Consider the following 18,133-nt stretch of genomic DNA (forward strand, 5'->3'; position numbering starts at 1 on the left):
GACGGGTTGTTGTAACATTTTTAAGCATCTTAAATGTTTATTAAACGCGTCTATTAGATGACGAAGGTCTTTACCTGATTCCTTATGCATTGGCGGGTGATCAAATAATTTTTTAATGTGATTGTTTACGATTATTTTCTTATTTTCGAAACGCGTTTTTAGTAAATCCCACGCAATTATATAATTATCGGAAGTTGCCGGTAGAGACTCTATAAGGCTTGCCGCCTCTCCTTTTACGCATGATTTTAAATAATAAAATTTTTGAGAATTACCGATGTTACAATCATTATGAATTAAAGAAGAAAACGAATCATAAAATTGTAGCCAATTTAAGTAAGAGCCGTCAAACTGAGGTAAATTGATTTGAGGTAGTTTTATGTTGTTCGAATTATTTGTTATAGTGGTGTCATTGGAATTACTATTCGAACTAGTATCCGACTTACTTGATGCTGCCTGACTAAGTTTAAGTAAAGTTGATAAACAATTATTATGTTTTTCAAAAAATTCATCTAACTCTATTTCTATTAAATTATTAATTTGACTTTCGTCTTCTAGTAATGCTGTTATACTAATTACGGTATTTTCAAAGATTTCAAACAAAGGCTTCACATCATCGATAAGGCGTTTTATGTCTGCAATATTTAAGTCGCAAGCAGGTAGTTCCGACATTTGCCTGCACACTTTTTCGTATTTTGTTAAACGTGTTTTAGTAACTCGCTGTTTCATTTTGAGTTTATTCAATGATTCCATTTTGACACAGATTGAATTAAAACTCTAAATATTAAATAAGGAAAGATTGATAGGAAGGAATGCTTGACTAACCTGATATACTCGCTGCTTGCTGTGCTCGCTCGTAGGTGTAGCGCCAAAGTTAGAACTTCCTGTCTTGTTTAGAACTTTCACTTTATTTAATTTTTTATTTAGATTTAAGATTTTAATTATTTTCTTCGCACTGGTGATCAAATCCGGTTCGTTTTGGACCAATGTTTTTTGTTGATTTGTAAGCTCAAGGACCAGATAGAATTAGTGGCTCTATCAACCGTTTTAAATGTAAATATTGATTGATAACAAATAGATTTACACTTATTTATTTATAGAATATAATTTACACTTTTTGTATGATAAAGTTTTAGTATTGATATAATATTAGAATATTTGAATGTGGATAGCTTGGCGACCGGGTTAAGACTATATTGTTAGTGCCGCCTTCAGGTACCTAGCAGGACCCTTTTAGTTAAATCTTGAGATGCAAATTGCCTATGCGTCGTTGCAAATGTAATATTTCTTAGAAAAATGAGTGCAGCGTTGTCACGTCTAATTTGGCGTGAACATATTTATTTTAAAAAGTATATTAAGAAAAGCATAACTAATTTTTGTACTAAAGCGTTTGTTTTAACTATACGACATAATTATTTTCAAAATTAAATTATAAAATGTATGTATTTCTTTTACAAAAATACATATTTCTTATACAAAATATATTACAATTCGGCCCTGTGATATATTTCTAGTGTAGGTGTGAGAAAGGCGCGCGTTGAAAAAAGGACACGATGTTGCATTATCAAAGGTACATGTTTTGTCAAGCCATGTATGGAGTTTCAATTAAGTACGGCGTTGTTTTGACATTTTTATTTAATTATATACAAATAAAAAATATCTAGCGTACAGAAAAATCATTATATGCACTTATACGTAGCTGTTTATCACAGTTAAACAACTATATTTTATATACTTCTGCGTACAAACTGATGCCAAAAAATCGATACATCTGTTCAAACTGTTAATGAATTTCATCACGAATTAGAAAATAAATTAGCGACGAGTTCGGAAAAAAAGAAACAATATTTATATTATGCATTTGATATACAATTGCAATTGAAATAAATTAAATATCAATTAGTGAACTGGCATCTTACCTCGACATTATGTGAATTTTCTTTAGGCACTTTCACTCACGCCCACAAAAAACTTTGCTCATCTGAAATAATACAAAATTTATTATTACATATTACAATATAATATATTGTAATACATTCAGAAACTTTTGAAACGTAAAAATATACAAAAATTTTCATTTTTAATTTTTTGCGATGACTCTAACTTACCCTACGGGAAGTTAACAAAGGTTATTTAAATAACTAAATATTAATTCTTAATAATAAAGTATATTAATTCCACTTTTCGGAACGTTCATGCAACTTGCCTTAATAAAAAGTGCCTTTTACAACTATAAACTTTACACATTCATAATTCCTAAACTTAACATTCCAGAATATATTTCGTTTTTTTTTCTTTAAAAAAAATTTTATTTAAATAGCAAATTATCACTGTTTTATACGCATGATGAGTATAATCGTCATTATACAAAATTCTGCAACTTCTCCATGACGAGTATAATCGTCAATCACAGCTAATTGGTTAAATACCACATTTAAGACTTTAAACTACATAAAGCATTGTATACAAGAAGATTGTACTATATTGAAAAATATTACCATAAAAGTATTCATATCCATACGTTAGGTTCTTTAGCTTCACAGGTAAAACAAAGTCATTAAAATTTTAATTAGCAGACATATAAAAACCATTACCCGTTTTATGAGAAACTTATGTAGGGAGTATTTAACTATTTCCATGCTAATATTTCACATTTTTATTTGTTTTTTCATTAATACAATGCGTAAATGCAAATGATCGCGTGAAACTTGCAATTGCAAAAATCATTGTTACTCAGAATGTTCATAGAACAAAAGTCACGTATAATAAATAGACGTGAAGTTTACAAACTCGAAGTATTATAAAAGGGTTTAGTACTGTGTCATATTATTATTCATGGTTTCTACTTTGTCATATGTTGAAATAAGTTTTGCATTGTGCAAAACCAATAAGCTTCTAATGGTTTTCGCGATATAATGTATTAAGATTTATTGATGGGTCTTTCAAAGCGAATACATTGGCCATTTCGTGCAAACAAAAGGTTTGCAGGAATGCAAATCAAATAAGTCGTATTAGAATGTGACGTTAAAAATATAATTATGAGCCTGTGAGTAAGTTGCAAGTACACACACACATGTTCACTCGTATGTATATATATATATATATATATATATATATATGTGTGTATATATATAAATATATATACAAATCTGTTTATTAATTAATATTTCATACCATTCTTACAACTCGGTTCACTGAACTATTATATTAACAAGTGTCAAAGATTATTTTAATTGGTACAAATAGTAACATTGATTTACCAAATGTCTCTCCTGCATGACAATCATATGGACGTAGATTGATCATTAAATAGAAAATTCAGTAGCCAGTAGTCGTTAAGAGAAATTGCTTTTTTATTCAGATTCAACAAACATAATTATAGGATGACAGAAATATACATGCTCTGCTGACGACAAGACTTGTCAATTATGATTTAAACTATGTTCGTATAATTTCGTATAAATTCATATATATATATATATATATATATCCAGTGAAAAAGTTTTTTTTATCTCATATTAATTAGGTCCATGCGCATTTTTTCTCATACCATTAAATAAATTTTTAAGACATTTTTTATATAATTTGGAAACCGTTAACATTTGTTAATCATTTTTAACGTTATTTGATAATTACAACAATTATAGACTTATCACACACTGTTTATGAAGGTGTCCAACACAAGCATTAATCCGACTAACATAAAACGGTTCCTTCAAGACTTCAATCATGTTACAAAAATGACCCGGGTGCGTTTGGCGCTCCGGGTCGACATGTCTTTGTTGTTGTCCTTATTTTAAAATTTGAAGTTATTATTTCCAAAAGAGTTGGAATGTTTATAGGTTTTTCGAATATTTTTTCATTAACTGGATTGCTGCTACCTAGTTTGTATGTTCAAAATGTATACCAATTTGTGCTTCAAATGAATTTTTAATATTCAATTAAATATACTAAAAGTGATTAATTATGAAAAAAGCCAGTAAATTTAAAAATATAATTTTTTTATTTGGGTTAAGTAGATAATATCATTACAATTTATATAAAACATATTTCATATTGAACAGAAATTATTAACTACAGAAAGTATATAATATAATTCAGAATTGTTATATTAAAATATAAATCACTGTAATTTCAGAATACTGATTTTCAAAGCTCATTAATTAAATAGGAATAAATTGAATTTTATTAAATATTTTCTATTAAATTTTCATCATGCTTCGATAAAACGTTACTGAAATATGATTATTAAATTCATAAGTACCGACATATTGAGAATGTAATAGTAGATAATTATTTTTATTGGCTTTGGAAAGAACTGAAATTTGATTTTAAATATTTGAATATATTGTGAAATAATTATATAATTATATATAATAAATAATATAAATATAGCTGGATAATATAATCTGAAAATGTTATGATATCATCAATGCCAAATCTGAGATATCTACTGTTGGGTAACTGACTTGACTACTGAAATTATCAATCTGTGGACAGATGGTAATTATATGAAGGCAATAAAAATGACTATAAATATATCCAGTTATTTGCAACCATTGAGTGCTGGTTTGTTCATGATTCGTAATCCAAAGTACATAAGTATTAACTACAAAAACCAAAGTTCTTTCCTACATGTAAACCCATTAATGTTACAACCTTCCATGAATTATATGAGAAGGCACTACAAAAACTCGCAAACAAATCTCAAAATACGCGATCCATTCCAGATAGTTGCATCTCATTATTGTCTTCAAATTTTATGATCAATATTCCAAAGTACATAAGTAATAACTACTAAAACCAAAATATACGTTATATAAGAAGACTATGCAAAAACCATGAATCTCAAAATCCGCGATCCATTCCGGATAGTCGCATCCCATCATCCTCTTCAAAACAAGGTGAATGAATGAGCGATGAATAGATAACTAGACACTGCCATCATGACAGTGACTTGTTAGCTTTGTTGTGACTGCCCATCACTGTTCATAATTTGTTTAATTATCATGGATGTCAATCATCTAATTAACCACGGTATTGTCATTCCACTGTCTCTCGAGATCGAGATGTGCTCGCCAAGCCCATGAATGGAATCCTGAATGGAGTGCTTAATAATGATCTTGTGGGCTCTTAAATCGAAAATTGGATTGTATAGATTACTATCTAACTATTATGGTAATTTCTAGTTGGAATATTACCTATTGTACTCAGTTTTGAGGATACATTGTTAACTACTTCAGCATTGTTACTTTTATATTATTGAAGGATACTATTTTACTGTATTAAGAATATTTCTAGAGACGAATAAGTGATTCAAATTATAAAATTATGATATGTATAGTAATACCCAGGAAAACAACTATAAGACTTCATTTTCTAATTAATAGCCAAATTATATAATGTAAGGCTGCATTTTCTAATTTTAGTTTTTGAACCCTATTTTTCATACTCATGATACCATGTTATAATAAATATGAAAAGTCTTATTTAGTTTAAGAAAAATATTCTGAAAATACTTTCCTTAAGCAATACAAGCAATGATCCTGAACTAATTTTAAATTAGTGAGACTACCTATTTTTAATATGTCGTCCATAAAATTTGTGTCATTATATTTACCAAACATTTAATCAGATGTATACTAATATATTATTAATCCATCAATGCCAACTATATTAGTCAATAAATCATCATAAGAAACCATTAAAAATGCCAATTATAAGGTAACAAAAAAACTAACCGGATATATTTTGACTCCTCTTCATATGCGCTAATGAAGTAGACTCTCATATAAAATTCAAGTTAGTTTTCGTTTATAATTTGTATTAAAAGTCAATTAGACATAATTCACCAATAATTTTGGACGGAAAGTTTATTGTTCAATATAGTGTTATAAATTGATATAAGTTTAGTATAAGCAAAGTAGTTATTTAAGATGTTGTGCAAGACAATGTGATCAGCAAATTGTATTTCAAAATACATTTAAGTCACAATTATTTAAATAATAGTCTAAATCACTTGATAAAATTATTCAAGTACTCAAAGAAAGTGATGCACCGAATACAATCCTCAATTTAGACAGTTGATGTACCAAAAATCATGACATACCCTCGGTAAAGTGTCGAATTCACAACAACCTGAATTCGTAAGACTTGTAATTCAATTTCAGAATCCTATAATTTACAATAGACACCGTGATTATTTCCGTGTGCAAAATAATTTATTCGCAGATTATATTTTCCTTCGCTATCATCCCCTCGAGAACGTGAAGTCGTGAAATTAATGCGGGAGTGGAAAGGACTAAAATATAGTGAAATTTACAAATTGTAATAGACTATTATTCATATATATATTTATATATATATATATATATATATATATATATATCCAACACATTATTCCTATAATTTTAATACATATCATACCCACTTCAGATTAAAAAAAAATAGTCAATCATAAAATTTATAGTTAAGCTGCGTGTACCCTCACTTGATATGGAACAATTCTAAATTCATTTCATATAGTAGTGAACTAATTTGATTATCTGATAATATTATTGGCTATGTAAGTATACATTTCAACAAGATATAGGACTCTTTCTAACCATTAACACAAAAGTTTCCACTAGTTGCCAATGAAAATATCTTAGAAAAAGAGTGTATATTTCATTTTTCTATAGGTAGTAGAAAAGACTTGGTACACTTTTTTTAATAGCAATAATTTTGTCAATTTACCAGTTATCTGGGAGAAAAGTAAATTAAGTGATTATTTAAACATTCGTCTACGTGAAAATACCGATATACTTCCTTAAATACGATTGGTCATGAAATCAAATCATACAAGAATAGAGAGTGTGTCACAACCGCCCACACCCCCAGTACAAAGGTTACAGGTATAACTAGTTGGTTTGGTATTTAGCCTTGAGGCAAGTTACATGAACTTCCCGATATGTGTAAATAATTGACTTAATAAAAAAAAAATGTGTAAATAATATACTTCATCAATCCTACTTTAAAAAAACGATAATAATTTTAGCAAAGTTTAACGAATTTTTAAAATTAAACTATTTGTCGTAATGCCGTAATATTACAGTAAGTTCTATAAGACCATGATGTATATCGCCAAAAAAAGTTCCATGAAAATCGGCTTAATTTTTTTTTTTCAACAGTTCATTACAAGAAAACGGCTCGGTAGATTTTCACCTAAAATTAATCAGTACCATTCCCAACTTATATCTTTCGAACAGTTTTTGATTTTTTAAAATTGGTTCGGTAGGATGAGCTTAAATGTGGACGAAAATTTAACACTTTTTTTCAACAGTTAATTACAAGAAAACGGCTCGGTAGATTTTCACCTAAAATTAATCAGTACCATTCCCAACAATATCTTACAAACAGTTTTTGATTTTTTAAAAACGGTTCGGTAGGATGAACTTAAATGTGGACGAAAAGTTTAACACTTTTTTTCAAATTGCAAAGAAACGGCTTGGCAGATCGTCGCACAAAACGGACAAACGATAGTCCTCACCAAAATACATCAAATGGCTTTTAAATTTCTAAAATCGGTCCAGGCGTTTTTGAGAAAACGTCGATCAAAAGTCTAATTTTGACAAATGCTAAAAAACGATACCAAATTTTGCAAACTTTGACGAATTTTTTAAGCTGAACCAGTTGTCGTAGGGCCGTAATATTTTAGTATGATCTAGAAGACTATGGTATCTACCGTCAAAAAAAATAATCATAAAAATAGTCGAAATTTTTTTTTTTTAAACTTTATTACAAGAAAACGGCCCGGCCGATCTCTACCAAAAACTAATCAGCACGATTCCCAACCAATATCTATCGAACGGTTTTTGAATTTTCAAAATCGATTCAGAATTGCGGGCAAAAACGTAGACGAAAAATTTTTCATTTTTCTGCGATTTATAAAGAAACGGCTTGGCCGATCGTCGCACAAACAATAGTTCTCGTCGAGATACATTGAATGGTTTTTAAATTTTTGAAATCGGCCTAGCCGTTTTCGAGAAAACGTCGATTTACTGCAAAAAATCTGTTCACACACATACACACACATACTTTTTTCAAATTTGGTCTCATTCGATTCAGAATGGCTTGAAACGTCGAGAAAACATTAAATTAGAGAATCGGATTTTTTGATGAAAACATAAACTTCTCCTTCGGGAAGTTAAAAATATGTTCAAAAATATTAGCTAGAAACACCAAAATTGGTTAAAAGGTCTTTTATTGTCCTTATAAACTTAAAATAACAAACAAAGTGATCTATCTGCATACAAGTAGCAGTTGTTAACAAAAAAACTCAATTTTGGCTCTTTGAAAGCTATTGATTAATTGGGAAACTTGTTCAAACAATCATACTTCACCTTTCTCGCTTTGGATTGTTTAGCTATCATGACGAGTGTCACCAGCGTAATCTGGCACAACCGTACCAAATCTCCGCTAGCCATATACCAAATACTTTAATAAAAAAGATAATAAAAGAAAAAATACAAGCAATCTCTCATACCATAAATAATATTGTTAATTGAATTTATTGGTCATATTTGAAACATAACGTATATAGACGAATACAATTGTTGAAACAGTTTTCATTTGGAAGTTGTCAAATTATACTTGCAAAGTTATTTCCTGTCATGTAAAAATTTTCTTTCTTATCACCGATTAGACAAAGGTAAAAGCTCACAAATCAGCATCGAGCAAGAGCATATCCTTACCAAAACTTATCAACTCTCTTCCCAACCCATATTCTTCAAACAGTTTTTGAATTTTTAAAATCGATTCAAGTTTGTGGTCTAAAACGTAGACAAATTTTGTTTACTCCTCTGCTATTTACAAAGAAACGGCTTGGCTGAGCATCGTGCAAAACTGTCAAAGTCTAGTCCTCATCGAGTTACATCGAATTTAAATTTTCTAAATCGGTCTAGCCGTTTTTGAGAAAACGTCGACGAAAGGTAAAAAATCGACTCACATATGCACACCAAATTTGGTCTCATTCGGTTCAGAATGGCTTAAGACGTCAAGAAAACAAAATTACCAAATCGGATTTTTTTGGCGAAAACTTTTTCGGGAAGTTAGTATGTTGCGAAACTGAAATAAACACAGTATTTCAATCTGTCCTTAAATGGCAGCAAAAAATCTGCTCTGGCTCTGAAATTGTTTTTTCACATTTTATGAACTTCCAATGTATACAATGAGGCTTCTATTTTATTATGTTATATTTGACTTCCATTATATTTAACACAAGCAGTATGTAAACTATTAGCATAAAACCGATAATATAAATATAATATAATATAATAATATAACAACGTTTTAAACAAAAATCAACGCTCTTTAAGGTTGTTTAAGTGGAATAGTCCACAATGGTTGCCTCCTGATATATAAAATATGTTGGTCATAACAATAATTGTTTTAAAATTTCTTTAAAACGTCAACTAATTTTTGGTCAAAATCATATATTAAAATTTTGTTAAAATTTTAAACAAAGGAAAGTTCGAAAAAATGTGAAAATTTTCCCCCTTATCCCCGATTAGACAAAGGTAAAAGCCTACAAATCACCAGCGAGCGAGAGCAAGGCAGGTATTCTTGCCGCATTTAAATCTCTTTCCTCGGGCACGACCTATCTATGGAGGGCGCCCTGATTTATACATTCGATTCTAATTACAACTGAGCACAAGGCCTTGGCCAAAATCCCAAATCGGGTTTTCCGACACCACGAATTTAAGGCGGCGGCAAATGCAAACATTATTTAGCATCCACTTGCCTACGAACATTTATTTAAATGATTTGTAGAATACTCTATTAGGATCGTAAGTTGAAGTAATATATTTGAGAAACACGCATACTTTAAAATGTTCTTTTATTTTCACTATTTATAGTAAAAAGCTACCAATTTTCTTTGTTTTAGATTAGGAGGACTTGGGTATGGTTGTGCCACGGTACAGTACTGACAGTCGTTATAACAGCTAAACTATATACTAATTTTGAGATAGGCTTCTAATGGAGAAAGATGAAGTATGTTAGTTCGAATAAGTTTTCATTATTGCATTGATGAACATGATCTGTAGACCACATTGCATTTAAAAAGTCAAAAAAAGTTTTTTTGTTCAATCTGTTTCAATAATAACTGTTTCTTCTATACAATTATATCACATTGTTATATTGCTGCAAGTTGAACATCATAGTAGTTAATTACCAGCAATTAGTTTTTGCGTAGATAATTGATGTTTTCTTCGGGTGATAATTAAACAGATAAAGAAAAATCTAACTCAATCAATACAAAATACAAAAGAAAAAAGCAAAAAATATCAATACAAGGAAACAAAAGACTTCACAGAGATTACTCGTTTGAAAAATAAGGTTTTGTTATATATATATATATATATATATATATATATATATATATATATAACTCGAATTTAAAACAATTTTTTAAAAACAAACCCTTTCCTATCAAACAAATTTTATCTTCTAGCGACATCTATTTTCCAACTGGGGCCTATCTTTTCTCATTCTTATTTGATATTTTATGACTCACAAAGTTGACCTTGTACAGAGGTTTTAATTTATTTTTATGCAAGCTATAACCATTCTGAGGTTAGACGATTGTGTTACTCACCCTTTTCTTGTATTGATTTCATGACGAATTCATCGCATGTAAGGAAAGTATTTCAGTATTTCTACGAAAAAAAAATGTTTAAAACACCATTTAAATTACTTATGTTCCAGCTAGGTGGTAAATTAACAAAATTTTTGCAAATGAAAAAAGTGACGCAACAGTACGTCAGGCGTCTTTACTTAATATTTTACATAGTTATATAATATAGTACATTTCTATATATAATAAAACATACGAATATATGCAATATTGATGCCATGCCATAAAATGAGGAGGAAAAGAATATTCTGCTCGGTTTTATTTATAAAAACATCTATTTAAATATGCAAAAAATGGACACTTCACCGCCATAAATTAAAATAGTAAGAAAGAGTTGAATAAATGAAACCGAACCATTGAAAAACGGCACATAGAAAACAAACATCGAGTGTAGTTCAGAGGCGATTTATGAGCCTGGAAAATATATAGCTGGAAAACCGCCTTCGTTTTTTCCTATGTCGATGTCGAAATATACGAACTGGCAAGAACGCAATGTATCAAACGACCCCCATGGACTCATTGTATGTGTAAAGAAACCTTTGGTAAAAATTACATTACATAAAATATTTTATAAAGTTGTACGAGAAAACATTAAAGTACATAGTTAACTGTCAAAAATATTAGGGTATAAAATTTTTATAGTGCTTATTATATTTTGCAAAATTTATAATAATATAACATGTACATATTTTGACCTATACTATAATTTTTATATAATCTGTGGGGCGCACTGCTTAATTAACAAAAGTCGAAAGTTTTTTTAAAAATGGATTGATTGTCTTTGATTTAATTATCTTTGAAGTATTCAAAACTAACATAATTAATAACTAGTGAAGAATATTTATATATGTACGAGGTCTGTTCAAAAAGTACCCGGAATTTTCGTTTTTTCAAAAAAATATTTATTTATTCGTCTACATTAATGTGGTCCCCTTCAAAGTAGTCCCCCCCAGATATAATACACTTATGCCAGCGTTTTTTCCAATTTTCGAAGCACCCTTGATATTCACTTTTTGATATGTCCTTGAGCACTCTCAGCGATTTTCTTCAATCGAGGAAAACCGCCGTCCTTTCATGGGTCTCTTCAACTTTGGGAATAGGAAAAAGTCACACGGAGCCATATCTGGTGAATTTTTGCACTTTGCAACACTTTATTTCATTTTTTACGCAAAATTTAATACAAATTCTTTGACTTTTCAATTCTTCCATTGTAAAAATCGCCGAGCTCAGAAAAACACGTCGAACCTTAGCGACTACCACAGACAAAGTAAACAGTGAATATAGCTGAAAATTTCATCATACTTTAGGGGCATGTATACCAACACAATAAAAAAAAATTTTGACAATCAGACACTCCAGACCCGCGAAATTTAATTATTAGTAATTCCGGGTACTTTTTGAACACACCTCGTATGTTAAGCAATGTAATTTAATTTGGGACTTCTTATTAAGCTATCACATTAGGTAAAATTTTATGTCGACATTTTATGGGTGGTGCCTGATTTAATTTCATGCCTTCATTATTGTGTAAGCTATTGGTTGTAATATTGTGAAATTGTTATAATATATTTAAAATTTTACTATATGAAAATTTCAATACCACACTTTAGTATTACTTTCTTCTACACAGTTGCGTTGAATTGCAGAAAACTGCTCCCACAATTTATTTTTTATTTTGCTGTTATTTTTTGCTTAATTTAAAATGAGTAAACTGAAAGAAAACAAAAATATCCGAAGAAACGTTTATAGTGTATAAAACGCATAAATCTTTGCTCAAGTTTTGCAGTTGCAGCATTCATTTTTAATCGACTTTTAGAAAGTAGTAAATCATGTCTTCTACTGAAATAAACTTCAGTTCTTTATCAGATATTTTTAAGTATATATATATATATATATATATATATATATATATATATATATATACATGTTCGACAGTTTTTATGAAGTACATGTGAAAAAGCTTGGCGAGAAAAATGATAAAAAACCTATATAATCACATTTTCGAAAATAAGCTTTTTTTCAAAATGTAATAAATTATAGCAGAATGAAAGAAAATACGAGAAAATTCAAGAAAAAAATAAGCAAGCTAAAATTAAATGTTTCATTAAAATTTTTAATTTCTATATTTTCTTACTTTAGAATAATACTTTATATGTTGAGCAAATAAAAAATTTACTCGAATAGAAGGCTTAGAGTGTAGATGAAAAATGTTGACAAAAATATAATTATGGATATGAAATATTCAAGATTTTGATTTTTTTTAAATTAATAATAATCCAATTGTAGGAATAATTTATTAGTTAATATTGTTTATAACGCATAATTTGATATTTAAGTAGATAATGCATTGAAAAAAATGAATTATATTTTTAGTATTTATTTGTAACTAAGCTGAGTGCACGCAGTATTCGTTCAGACGTTGAGCTGTTAACATCGGTGAATAAATAATCATTACATAAATATCAAAAAGTACTAATATTTTATCTACCTGTCCAGTAACCTGTGTTAGTGTCTGCATTGTGTACAAATAGATACCGTTAAACACGTGTCCCCTTGCCGGGGGCAAGCAGTGTCATATAAACATTGTGTATTTTATGTTAATATAAGTGGTAATTAAGTAAATTAATCGCATTTTTGTTGTGCTAATTAATTTAATGTCTTTATGGAGTCCGATACCGGACAATTAAAGGGCCGTCCGCCCGATAAAAATCCTCTGACATGTTCGGAAATTGGCGTGACTGTTGCAAATGCAATGAATGTGTACTATGTCGGAAATGAAAATAATACAGATTTACGTAATTCAAATAATGAGGAGAGTATAATAAGAAGTGAACATATTCCAATGCAAATTAATAGTGCTGAAACGGTGATTGAAAAGTCAATTCGAATCGAAGATTCGATTAATATGGATAATGTGTGTGACAGAAGCAATGAAGCACAAAATATTGTAATGACTGAGCAAGTACCTAGTGATGAGAATTCTAATCGAATTAACGTTGATGAAATTCATCTACCGAATCGTTTTGATATGTGCGATACTGGACCTTTTTACATTTACGTAGAATCTTTAAGTAAAAACATTGGACGTTTACACCCAATGGCTCTCGGAAAATTACTACACAGATCACGATCGATTCCGAAAGAAGATTTGTTGGAGATTATCGTGATTGGTAACAATAAAGTCAAACTAGTTCTTAGGAACGGTAAAACAGCTAACAGCCTTCTTGACGATAGTTTTTTTACTGATAATAAATTGAAAGCTTACATCCCTAAATACCTATTAATTAGGGAAGGTATAATCTTTGATGTAGACATTAATCTCACTGCAGAAGAAATATTAGAAGAGATAGAATCAGTTATTCCGATAATAGATGTAAAGTGTTTTGTACCAAAAAACATCAACAAGCGCAGAATTAACTCGCAATGCGTGAAATTATCTTTCAGAGGTTCAATTCTGCCGGATAAGGTAGGCATACATTCTGTTAAATGCCCAGTCAGCCCATTTATTAAAAAGATTACCCAATGCCACAAATGTTGGCGATTCGGCCACGTTCGGGAAAAATGCCGGAACGACCTAACATGTCCTAAATGTGCAGGTCCTCATATTAAAGACGTATGTATAGAAGATAACAACTATCTATGCTGCCTGTGCAAAGATAACCACGAGGCTTATAATAAAGATTGCAGAATATATAAAAGATATAAAAATATTAATGAATTAATGGCAACACAAAATTTATCTTTCTACGAAGCAAAAAAAATCTTTGATAACGATAAATACTCCAGAACAGTTAGAGTCAACCTTAGCAGCTTGAATAAAGATAAAGATTTCCCTCCAATGAAAATCAAGAACTCTAACCAGAGTGGGGCTTTAATAAACAATAAATTCATGGTTCTATCGGACCTGGAAGAGGAGGAAGACCAAGGTAATATTGCAAACTTCCAGACATTTAATAAACCTAAAAGGATTCATGTTCCACCCTCAACCAAGAGAGAAAAGAATGGGGCTGTAATCGGACATAGCATAAAACCTGTTTATAAAGAAAATATGGCTGACAAGGGAAATTTTATAAACCCTAGAAAAAGAGTGAAAAACAAATCAGATTCTGATTCTGAAAATGAAGTAAAATCTAATAGGAATAGTGAAGATCCTAACACATCAGGAGGCCTATATCATTTCATTAGGCTGCTAAAGGACGTCTATAATCCAAATGATCCCGTATTAAAAAATTTGTTAAGTGATGTTTTTCTCAAAATGGTAAAAATTAAACACAAAATAGATCCTGCAAGTTTAAAAAAGAAAAAAACTAATAAGGATTTACCTGTGAGTTCAGAAAAATAAATCAATCAGTACTCCTTTCATTATGAAACAAATAAACATTTTACAATATAACTGTAGATCAATGTTAGCAAACAAGAGTAGTATAGAACATTATATGTGGTCTCATAAAATTCATGTGGCAGGTCTGTCTGAAACCTGGCTTAAAGAAGGTCACAAATATTTTGTCAAAGGTTATCGGATTTTCCGAGAAGACAGAGTTGACGGTTATGGCGGTACTGCCATTCTAGTAAAAGACAACATATTATGCGAGAAAATTAACCACCCATTTCAGTGCCATCTTATCCAAATGTGTGCAGTGATTTTAAAATTAGAAAACCCGGTATGTATTATTTCAATCTATTGTGCGCCGAACTCTAAGGAATATTTCAAGAACATTAAAGATTTAATTGAAACTATCTCCATGCCAATGCTCATAATAGGGGATTTTAACTGCAAAAATTTAGCTTGGGGTAGTGCCTCCATTGACAGAGGAGGCGAGATTCTATACAACATAATTGAAGACCTAAACCTCACCATAATGAATGATGGAAGACCAACCACTATCAGCACGGCAAGTAGGAAAGGTACGCCAATAGATCTTACTTTTTGTTCCAATAATCTATATGACAAAATCCAGTGGGACATTTATGCGGGCAGCTTAGGATCTGACCATTTGCCAATCAACATTACATTAAAAACTAACTTTGATGTAAAAGATTATATATATCCCTCCAGAAAATGGAATACCAAAGAGGCCAATTGGAAGAATTACGCATGGGAAATAGAAGATAAGTTGAAAAAAGTGGTACTCCATGAGGATCATAAGTCAAAATATGATGCCATTATCGAGGTCATAAACGAAGCAGCCGGTAAACACTTCAAGGAACGTAAAACAGTGGCAATTAAGCAATTTAAACCCGCTATCTGGTGGGACGAAGAATGTGAAAACCAGATCAGACAAAGAAAAATAGCGTACAAAAAGATGGTAGACGAGTTTACTTACAACAATTTTATTGAGTATCAAAAAATAAACGCTATTACAAAAAAAATTCTCAAATCCAAAAAGAGAAAAAAGTGGATGGATTTTACAAACTCACTCAATAGTAATATTAATACATCAAAGCTTTGGAATATAGTAAAAAAATTTAACAACAAAAATAACAGAAACTCATCTAAGCCTCCAGTCGCTAGCTCATTCTTCGAAGACATGCTAAAAATGTTCGTTCCAGACTTGGTCTCCAATGAAATCAATCTGAATTTTGCAAATAATCTCGGAAGAGATCCCGATGACTTAATTTCTCCTATCAGACTATATGAATTTGATAAAATATTAAAAAATAAAAAAGACAGCGTGCCAGGAATGGATAATATCTCATACATTATGTTAAAGAAGAGCCCCATAGCATTAAAATGTCTAATCATAGAGGTATTTAATTCAATTCTTTCTACATGCTGGATTCCAGAGGATTGGAAAAAAATTATAATTATTCCCATCTTGAAACCGAATAAAGACCCTTTGAAGATAGAATCCTATCGACCAATTTCATTATTATCTTGTTTGAATAAGACATTTGAAGCCATCATCAAGAATAGATTGGAGTGGTATATAGAAAACAAGTCTCTCTTCAATCAAAACCAATTTGGATTTAGACGAGGTCAAGGCACAAGTGATCTGTTAAGTACCTTATCTAATGACATTCATATATCTAATTCGAATAATAGATACCTCCTATTATTAGCGACGGATATACATAAGGTTTACGATAATGTTGATCATGGCATTTTACTGAACAAACTTAAGAAATTGAACATTGCTTCTAATATTATGAAAGTGATAATTCTTCTACTAACCAATAGGTTGCTATATGTAAAAAATAAAAATAAATTAACAGGTCCCAGAGTAGCTCTTACAGGCTTACCACAAGGTTCTATATTGAGTCCGTTATTATTTAATATTTATATGTCGGACTTTACTGAAGTTACCCAAGACGATGTTAAGAAACTACAATATGCTGATGATTTATTTTTATACATTTCTTGCAACACACTTGAGGAATGCATTCACAAAATGAAGTCGTCGATCACAGGTGTCTCAGAATGGATGAGGTCCAACCACCTGAACCTTTCCTTGGTCAAAACAAAGGGTATCCTGTTCACCAGGCATAGAAAATTCCTCTACCCTCAAGAAATCAATATGGGGAATTGGATCTGTAAAATATACGATAGTGTGAAAATTTTAGGGGTTACCTTTGATAAAAAGATGACCTTCCGGGTGCACGTTGGAGAGGTGATCAAAAAATGTGAAACAGGTAAGAATATTATTAGAAGATTGGTTGGAACTGACTGGGGAGCCCACCCAAGTTCATGTTTAGATATCTACAAATCCATAATTAGATCACATATTGATTATGGATATTTCATTTACGGAGGAATCTCAACCAATATACAAGGATTACTAGATAAAGCTCAACTTTCGGCTTTAAGACTGTGCTTGGGAGCTATGAGGTCAACGCCTCGCATTGCCATTTTAGCGGAAGCCGGGGAAGCCCCTTTAAACATTAGGAAACGAATACTAACTAATAGATTTCTAATTAAAAAATTCAACTCGGATTCTGAACGAATCCCGAAACAATTGGAACATTTAGCTGTTTTACATTTTAGGGTAAACTATTGGAAAAATAGACCGACACCTCCATTAATAACTGGATTTTATAATTTGAAACCTCTAGAAGATCGAATAATTACAAATAATAAACTACCGTATCATAGTCATTCTTGGAATTACTCATTTCCCAAGAAATATATAGTCTTGAATGATTTTAATTATATGACTCATCATTCCAATAAAAGTATAATAAACAGGGAGTTTGAGAATTGGTTAGACACGAAATGGAAAGATTTCACGGTTATCTACACTGACGGTTCCAAGTTAGAAAATAAAGTGGGGTGTGCTGTCTATGTACCTAATAGAGAGAAAAATTTACAATTTAATTTACCGGATTTTGCCTCAGTCTTTTCGGCAGAACTTACAGGTATCAATGCTGCCTTAGACTTTGTTACACAAGAAAAGATTCCAAAAACCTTAATCCTAACAGATAGTAAATCCGCACTTCTGGCTCTAAACCATCCTAAAGAAAATT

Source organism: Ctenocephalides felis, unplaced genomic scaffold, assembly GCF_003426905.1.
Source record: "Ctenocephalides felis isolate EL2017-DRISC unplaced genomic scaffold, ASM342690v1 CF-g0.4_SCAFFOLD_03572, whole genome shotgun sequence".
Taxonomy (NCBI): domain Eukaryota; kingdom Metazoa; phylum Arthropoda; class Insecta; order Siphonaptera; family Pulicidae; genus Ctenocephalides; species Ctenocephalides felis.